We start from the raw sequence: 8,263 nt of genomic DNA, 5'->3' as shown, positions 1-8,263 counted from the left end.
GAAAATCGTCCCCACAAGGTATTACAAACGCACACACACGCACACACACATACACACATATGTGGAAAATACTAATTTGAAAAAATAATTGAAAATACTAAATCTCTGAAAACATAATGTGATAAAAGTATGGCAAAATATTTAGAAAAAATGTGAAAAATAATTTGAAAATATTAAAGCTGGAAAAATAGTAAACAGCACAAATGTAGGTTCAACTATAGCATTGCACACTGCATTTGCACCTTTCCAGTTTTTAAATGCATTTTTCTTAAACCTCAATTCTTTGGAAACATCTCTCCATAAGGATGGCACAAGCAGTTCGGAGGATTATGGAGCTTTTTCTTTTTTTCACAGATCAATTTGGAAAGTTTAGCAAATAAAAATCATTATTTAAAAACTGATTGTTGTGTTTGCTCAGGTTATGTTGAAGATATAAAATTGTGAAGTGTGAGAAAAAGAAAAGCAAAAAACAGAATGATTACATAAAGGGACAAGTTTGTTTTTTTTCCCACAGCAATGTTAAGGGAAGCACCTAGCAAAAGTAAAAGTGGAGAGCTTAATTTGAGCAGGACTGCAACAGAACAGGGTGCAGGGAGAAACGGTGCCGCTGATTCTCAGGTACCATCATGACAAGCACAGGTTGGGGATTAGAGAGTAATTTCAGGGACGCCGTGTCCTCAGAGAAGTGAGCGCTGTGTGGGTGGAGGGGGTTTTATTAACATTCAGGTGGAAAACAAATTTCTGACTGACACTTTTTTTTCCACCCAGAATGTCATTTATATCAGTTCTCCTTCTGCATCTAAATTAGCTGCAAAAAAAGAAGAAGAAAAACCTACTTAAATATTACAGATTCTAGGTCATTTATGGGGTTGTGTTAAATATTCTTGTTTAACTGAGAACCGAGTCTGATCAAACAGAGTGTCAAAAAGGAATTAGTTTCTTTCAAGTCAAGTCTAATAGAGTTTTTTTTTTTTTTTGCTGTTTGCAACTGTGTGCAATAATATAATTGCAACTCCTGAGATTTGCAACAGACGGCTAAAGTGGGAAGGATGGATGTAAGGAAGCCTGGATGTATTTAATCCAGAGCCACCGGGGGGGCTCAGAAAGAGCTTCACTGCAGCTCAGACTGTCCCAGATAAGGCTTGGTGCTATGGACGCCTGATCGTTACAGGAAGCTTCAAGTCATTGGTGAAAACGGAGCTGACGGAAAGCCGCTCCGGCTACCAGAAAGAAACGTTTCAGCACAGCTATCGCAGCTAGCTAAGCGGTCAAGATAGCTAACAGAAAACAGTCCGACTTGATTGCTGATTAGAAACGTGTTGCAGGTGTGAGGGGAGAGAGAGACAGAAAGGGAAAGAGAAAATGGCACAGGTGCTATCGGAGAATACACAACCTGGGTATCTAGGAAAATGAATCTAACACCAACAAATAATTAACAAATAACATAATAAAACTACAGGACTGAACTAATGTAAAACATAAACAAAGATAATCTAATCAAAGAAGGAGACTAAGGAATACAGAAAAATGGAACTAGGATGAAATAATGAAAACACCAAAACAACCCAGGAGCCTGACAAGACTGGCTTATGGTTTTGTGGAGAGTTACACATTATCTAGCTTGACTTGTTTAAACTCTGGCATCAATAACAATCGACTCTGATGTTCTTTGCTTATTAAGAGCATCAGATGGATTCAGTCTGCAAAACTAAATGCTGTTTATTTTTTCCTTCAAAGTGGCATTAGCTCATTAAAGGCAGACATAGGCATGCAGATAAACTAACAGTCGCCCATATAACCTTATTAGCACATTTGATTATATCCCGTAACGTTGTCCATTCTCTCCAGAGGCTCATTATGCGCGCTTAGTGTGCAATTAGCATTCCCAGAACTGACTGAGGCTTAACAAGGCTAAACCAGACTGCCGATCGTCACACTGCTGGAGATCCAGGATGAGGCAATGGAAGGCTGTTGGAGTTCGAAACCTTGTTTACAATGGTGGAGATCTGAGTTTTATAATTATAATAAATGTTACTGTCCATAAACAGGAACGTATGCACCTTTAATCCAGAACCAACTCTGTCCAGTAAGTTTTAGTATGGATTGTTTGTATAAATGTCCTTTAAACTTTAAATTGAAGAAAGTGTTTGTTAATGGGAAATAAGAACAACTAAAATGGTTATTTAGTGTTCTTGTAATTTTGTTGTCAATGCTGTTACTTTTTGACGTTGTGAACTCTGTAGGACTTTGGATGTAGCTCTTGGATAAACTGACGTTTATCTAAGAAGTTTGCAGTCTGACTTTGAGAGACCTTTCCATGAAGATCCAATTCTGGGAAGATTGCTCGTCTCTTTTCACTCATGAAAAGACTGGAGGCAAAACTAAAATTCAACTGATTTTCACATTACACTGAAAATAAAAACTCAAGGAAGAAGAGTTGTTTTAAGATGACAGAAGGTCACTTTGCTCTTGATCCCTTTTGGCCAGCTGTTAGCTTCGGCCTCCTGGACCAACTAATACGTATTTAGATTAGTTGGGTCATGCTAACCAAAAATAGTCTGAATCAGTCTGTAATTGATTTTTGTATGGTAAGTTAAATGCCCACATGATAAGAATGTTATGGACTGCCGTTTGTGAAGTTACACAGCCAAAAATTAGCAGCAATAATTTGGATTATTTATCCTGTCAGGAAGGAAAAAATTGGGGTTAATTCTTCAGTCCTACTTTCACCATGTTATTCATTCATTTATAAATTTCACAATTTCAAACCATTTAATTAGCTAGCTAAATATGTAGCAATGCAGCATTAAAAGTGACGTAGGTTGCATGGTTTTGATGAGACAATGTTTAAAGAATTGAGATTTGACTGACTTAGAAAAAAAAAGTCACTGTGGACATTTCTGTTTAAAGGTCCAGTTGAAAAGGAAATTATGATTTCCCTCCAGGCTTCTCTTAGGAACACATTTGTGCTATATGAACACTTGGTTCATTGGAGATGAGTTGTTGTCTTCTAAATGAGGTGAAAGCTAAGGGTAAAAAACAAATGTGCATTTTGATGACGTGTTAAAATCACAATGCCATGCCATCTAGTGGCCTGGCATGACAACTACAGTGGATTTAAGGTGTCTTGGCAATGCCGTCTAAATGTATAACTTTTCTCCAGTCAACAGCACTCGAGTAAACATAGCCTTAATTTCCACTGTATAGAAACCGACAATATTGTAACCCGTTTAAGGAATTCGGCATGAGGGTGTGAAGTATTCCCCTTTCTGCTTGGTCAGCAACATATAATCCCTCGAGTTCCAAGTGAAGGCATAATTTACTTTTCTGAGGAAAGGGGATGAGTTTACAGTTTGCATGATTGTTGATGGAATTAGAGCCATTACTCTCCGGAGAAAGTAAAAAGTGAGTTACAGCCGAGCACAGACTTCTTGGATCCATCTTCACCGGCTGGAACAATTTACTCTCTCCGGCTCGAATATATGGACCCGCTGTCAGACATCCAGCAAATATGTATCAGCATGTCGCAACCTCCGTGCCACGCATCAACAACATTCTACAGCAATAAAGCAATCCGTTCCTGTCTGTCTTCTTGTTTTGAACCTAAAGTGATTTCTCTGCTTCTTTAGGCCCTCAGTTCTGCTTCCCAAATCCAAGTGTTCCACCCAGAATGGATTTCTATGGATCTTAGTGCTAAGATATAAAGCATATCCCTTCATTCCATCTGGCTCCGGTGTCTCTCAATATAGGAAATCAGCGGCTTGTGCTCTGAGGATAGATTTTTAAAATGTATTGAGTTCACATTTCAGCAAACCGCCGATCGTTGCGATCACTGAGGCTGAAAAACGATGAGAAACACCTCAAACATTTCATCTTTTAGATGAGAAAAAATGCATCAGAACAAGTCTGAACATCTCCACATATCTTATTGCTTTCAGTCAGTCCCTAAGTAGAAAAGTTTTCAGTTCTCTGTATGAACCCCGCTACCCCTACCGCGCTCTTTGTTCATTCACTGAACACACACAGCATTAATTAGACGGAGGCCCAGTGTGCTCCCCAGTCCCAGGGCTCAGTCTTCATCATGCCGCTTCTTTGTGTGACTGTGAACATAAATTTCATCTCCCGAGATTGTTTTATTTTAATATGGCCTGAACTGAACTGAGCTACATATGTCAGAGCAGTGATGTGAACCTCTGAAACATTAAACCATTCAGATCTAAGGTAGACATGGGGAAATGAGGAGTTTCTTCATTCTGTCATGGCTCAGAATGGACATGAAACTGGAGCTGAAGATTTCATATAAAGGGGAACTTATACAAAATTCACTTTCTATGTGCTTTTGTATTTACATTTAGGTCTCTAGTACTTACAGAAACAATCCAGTCTCTTAAAGGGGCAGTATTATCTGTTTTTCAGGCAGATAGCATAATTTTATAGCACAATCAAGTAACTATGTTAACTTCCATTGTCAAAAAATACTCTATCAAATATGACTTAAAAGAAATTTTATTTTAGAATTTAGTGTCTATTTAAAAACTTCTGCTCTTCCTGAAACTCCGCCTTCTGGAAGTCATCACAACATGCCTCCTCTATTAATCCTTTAACAATCGGTTTACCAGAAGTAACTGTTATGAGCTCAGCAGATGTCCAGTTCCACCAGGTGTTTGGTAATTGTTGTTGGCTAGTCTGAAGGAGCTGAGTGGAGGAACCAAAGGGGGCAGGCTGCTCTGTGAGGCGAAAGCTTGGAATTTGCAGCTCTGAGGAGGAGCAGCAGCTTGAAGGCGGGGCTAGGTCCACCCAGGTGTTTTGCACAGCTGAATGGTTGCCATGGAGATTAAAGATTTCTCAAACATGCATGAAACAATCAAGGCAAAACTCCTGGTATGTTTTTGATGAGGGAAAAACCTAACATGATGTGAAGCTGGCCCTTTGTGCCATTTTCTGGGAATAAGTGAATGTATTTTTGTGTCCGTTTCAAAAACCTCCTGATTAAGACATCACAATTGACAGGTACAGCCCCCCACCTAGCAACCCAAACAGAGCTAGTCAGCTGGTTTTACCACTGTAAGTGCTGCACAAGTGCTGTTGGAAAACCACAAAAGAAAAGAATTTTGCTAACGCCAACCGATAGCAAGTAAAGTAGCATTGCGCCTTTAGGTCAGAGCTTCTCAAGCCATACTTTCTTTTGAATATTGCAGAAAATTTGTCTGCCAATAATTCCACACAAACAAAACTCATGAACACTGAAACAGGTGACTGTCCTCTTTATTTCTGTTGAGGACAAGTCAATAAATTACTCGTAAAATAAAAAACTAATAATTCAAAGTAGCTTCCTCATCTTGTACATTTTAGACATTTACAGTGAAAGACGAATACAGGACTTTGTGTCAGTTCACACCTCTCTCTGGTTTCCGTTTACAGCCTGAAGTGACGGATACTTACCACCAATCTGAGCTGGGATCTGCTCAGGCATAACTCATGGCTTGCCGACAGCCATGGCCTTCCATTGTTCTCAGAACCAATTAAAAGCAGCTTGCAGAGAGAAAGGCTGCCTCATCTGATATCATCCGTCATGGTAAACATTACCTGCGCTGTACCACTGAACGCCACTGTATCTGAGCCGGGGAACTGATGACTGCGTCTCCAGAAGACGTTTTGTTCCCACCGCCGCATACAACGGGACAAAAAGGAAGAATAAACAGCACTCAAACAGCCGCCAATTAGCCAGATTTGACGTGTTTGTTGGGGTTTTTGATGACGTTGATGGATTAAACGTGGCGGCATTAGTGCGGCGGTGCGTCTCCGTTGGTGTTTAATGGGTTGTAAAAGCAGAGTGGAGATCTATCTCTTCACACCAGAACCAGAGCAGAATATTAAAACTCTGTTAGAATCTGTGGCACATTCGCCTCCGCCTTCTCAAGCATGAATGATTTAGAAGTGAGGGAAAAATATATGCATGTAACCTTGTACAGTTCCAGCTCGAGTTTGTCTCTCTACAGTCAGCGAGTGCTGCACTGAGATGCTGCAAATATATACAGAACACCTTCCAACCTGCTGTTTTAGCTTATGAACAATTTCTTCCAGAGAAAAGGGAAATGTTTCCTGAAGTTGAAGTTACCTCTGCATGTTACCCTCACAGTTCAGTTGACATTCATTCTGCTAATTAGACCAAACTGTGTTCACTCCAGTCATCACATCTCAGTAGCTATGTTTCCGTTACAAATGAGAGCAAAACTTTGTCAATATTCGGCTAATATGGAAAAAACACTAAATAAGAAACAATTAAACACAATTAAAATTACACGTGATTTGTGTCAATAAAAAACAATGCAGTTCTGTCATCCTCCTGCTACTTTCTGTTGTCATCTTCTTCAAGGGTTTTGACAGTGGCAACATCTGGTTTTTGATCATGTGACTCGTGTGACATGAAAGACGCGTTTCCATTGCAGCTTTGCAAAATAAACCATATGGTCACAAAAATAAATAAATTAAAAATAATAATAATAATAATAATTTAAAAAAAAATATATATATATATATATAAACACCTCATCGTAGCGCAAAAACTTTTCATCAAAAATATATTTTTTTAATTCAACTAATTTATTTTCAAAATTATATGATCAATGAAAAACCAGATGGTTTCTGTCATTCTCTGCTGGATTTTATTGTTGTAAAGAGTGTCTTCATTCTGAGGCTTTACCTGCTGTAATATTCGCCATGTTATGTAAAATTTGAGAAAACTTAAAAAAAAAAAACAAATTGCGAATTAGGCGTGTTTCCATCTACTGGTATGAAGCAAATCAACCAGGCCATCTGAAGCTGACGCAATGCTTGGCTGTTAAAAAAGGATGATGTAGAATGTTTTCAGAGTTTCGTGCCTCTGGTGAAGTACAGACCCACCAGTGAATGAGAGCATCACACCCAGAGGCTCCACTAGACTTTTTCCATTTTCCGTCATTTTGACATAAGTTAAAATGACGGATATGATGTAGAAAAAAAACTACATCATAAACTATTTTTACCTGTCCTTTTATAAAATAGAAGCAATGATATATTAGAATGAATTTTATTTTCATTTGGTTTTATTAATATTCAACAAGCTGAACAGAGAATCTACATGGTGAATTCACACATCAGGCAGATGAATATGTGGAAATTGCAGTTAAATTATGAACATGGCCATGAATTGTTCACCACTTTTCAATGTCAAACAAACATACAGACCTTTTCCCAAAATTTAGGATGTTTTTTATTTTATTTTGCCATTTCATCAACCTTTTCTAATGCAGTACCTTCTAAATGTGCATTAATAAAAAAGTCACGGCTGTAGACTGCCACAGGAAATCCTTCCCTGCTTCCAGCAACAAAAGAAAACTCCATAGTGAGTTACAACAACATTTAATTTCCCTCTTGGATTAGTGACGTATTTTTGATTTGAGTGTAATTGAATACTCATCGTTTACTACTGGAGCAACAAGCAGATGCAGGATCTTGAATCACCATGAACAGTCTGGAGCTCAGACATGAGTCAGTGGAAGTCAAAGGAGGACTTGTTATCCTCCTCACCAAAGATGGAGCAGTCTGCTGCTTCTTAGCCTCTTTCTGCAGCACTTTTATGCATCTGAGGGGAAGTTAGGCCTTGTTTTAAGGATGCTGACATGTTATTTCAAAGGAATCAAGAGTTAGAAAACATCTAGCTGAGAAGTCCTACGAATCTTCCCTTCATGTTAATGCGGTGCCAAATTTTAAAAACGCAAATTCAAAAGTTCTGAATCATTAACGGGCTGAACCTCCTAAGTTCAGGTAGGTCAGACACAGAGTTTCATCTCATCTGCTGGAGTTCAAGTTCAACATGGCAGGAACCCGGTGAGAGGTTACTGTGACGTACATCTGAAAAGTCATTTCCATAGAGAAGAAATGGTGAGTCCCCAATGTCCACAAAGAAGGGTGTGTTGATGCATACCAGAAAAGTTAAGGAGTTATTTAATCTGAAGTACAGTATTAAAAAATTCTAAAATTAAATATTTGAATTGGGAACATTGAATTAAGTACAGAGACAACTTTCAGATCCCTCCCTGCCATGACTGACCCTAATCAGGAATCTGGTGTCAGCGGCATTAATCATCCAACCACAGATCTCATTAGAGGAAAAAACCCATCAAGATGGACCTTCGCTGAGGAAGATCTTGTGTGGACAGCAGAGTTCCAGAACTTTAGAAATAAAGAGCTGCCTATTTGTGGGTCAGTATTTTGTGTATTC

At 38.7% G+C, this 8,263-nt stretch overlaps 1 long non-coding RNA gene across 1 annotated transcript; it reads left to right on the top strand.

The window, feature by feature from the left end:
- Positions 1 to 1,941: 1,941 nt before the first annotated feature.
- Positions 1,942 to 5,970, top strand: LOC103151713 (uncharacterized). Its single transcript, XR_477668.2, has 2 exons — positions 1,942 to 2,086; positions 5,422 to 5,970. It is a non-coding gene; the product is annotated as an uncharacterized LOC103151713 (long non-coding RNA).
- The last annotated feature ends 2,293 nt before the right edge of the window (positions 5,971 to 8,263 follow it).

Source organism: Poecilia formosa, unplaced genomic scaffold, assembly GCF_000485575.1.
Source record: "Poecilia formosa unplaced genomic scaffold, Poecilia_formosa-5.1.2 Scaffold289, whole genome shotgun sequence".
Classification (NCBI taxonomy): domain Eukaryota; kingdom Metazoa; phylum Chordata; class Actinopteri; order Cyprinodontiformes; family Poeciliidae; genus Poecilia; species Poecilia formosa.
The sequence above is the reverse complement of the archived record's forward strand: the minus strand, read 5'-3'. Positions and strand labels throughout refer to the sequence as shown.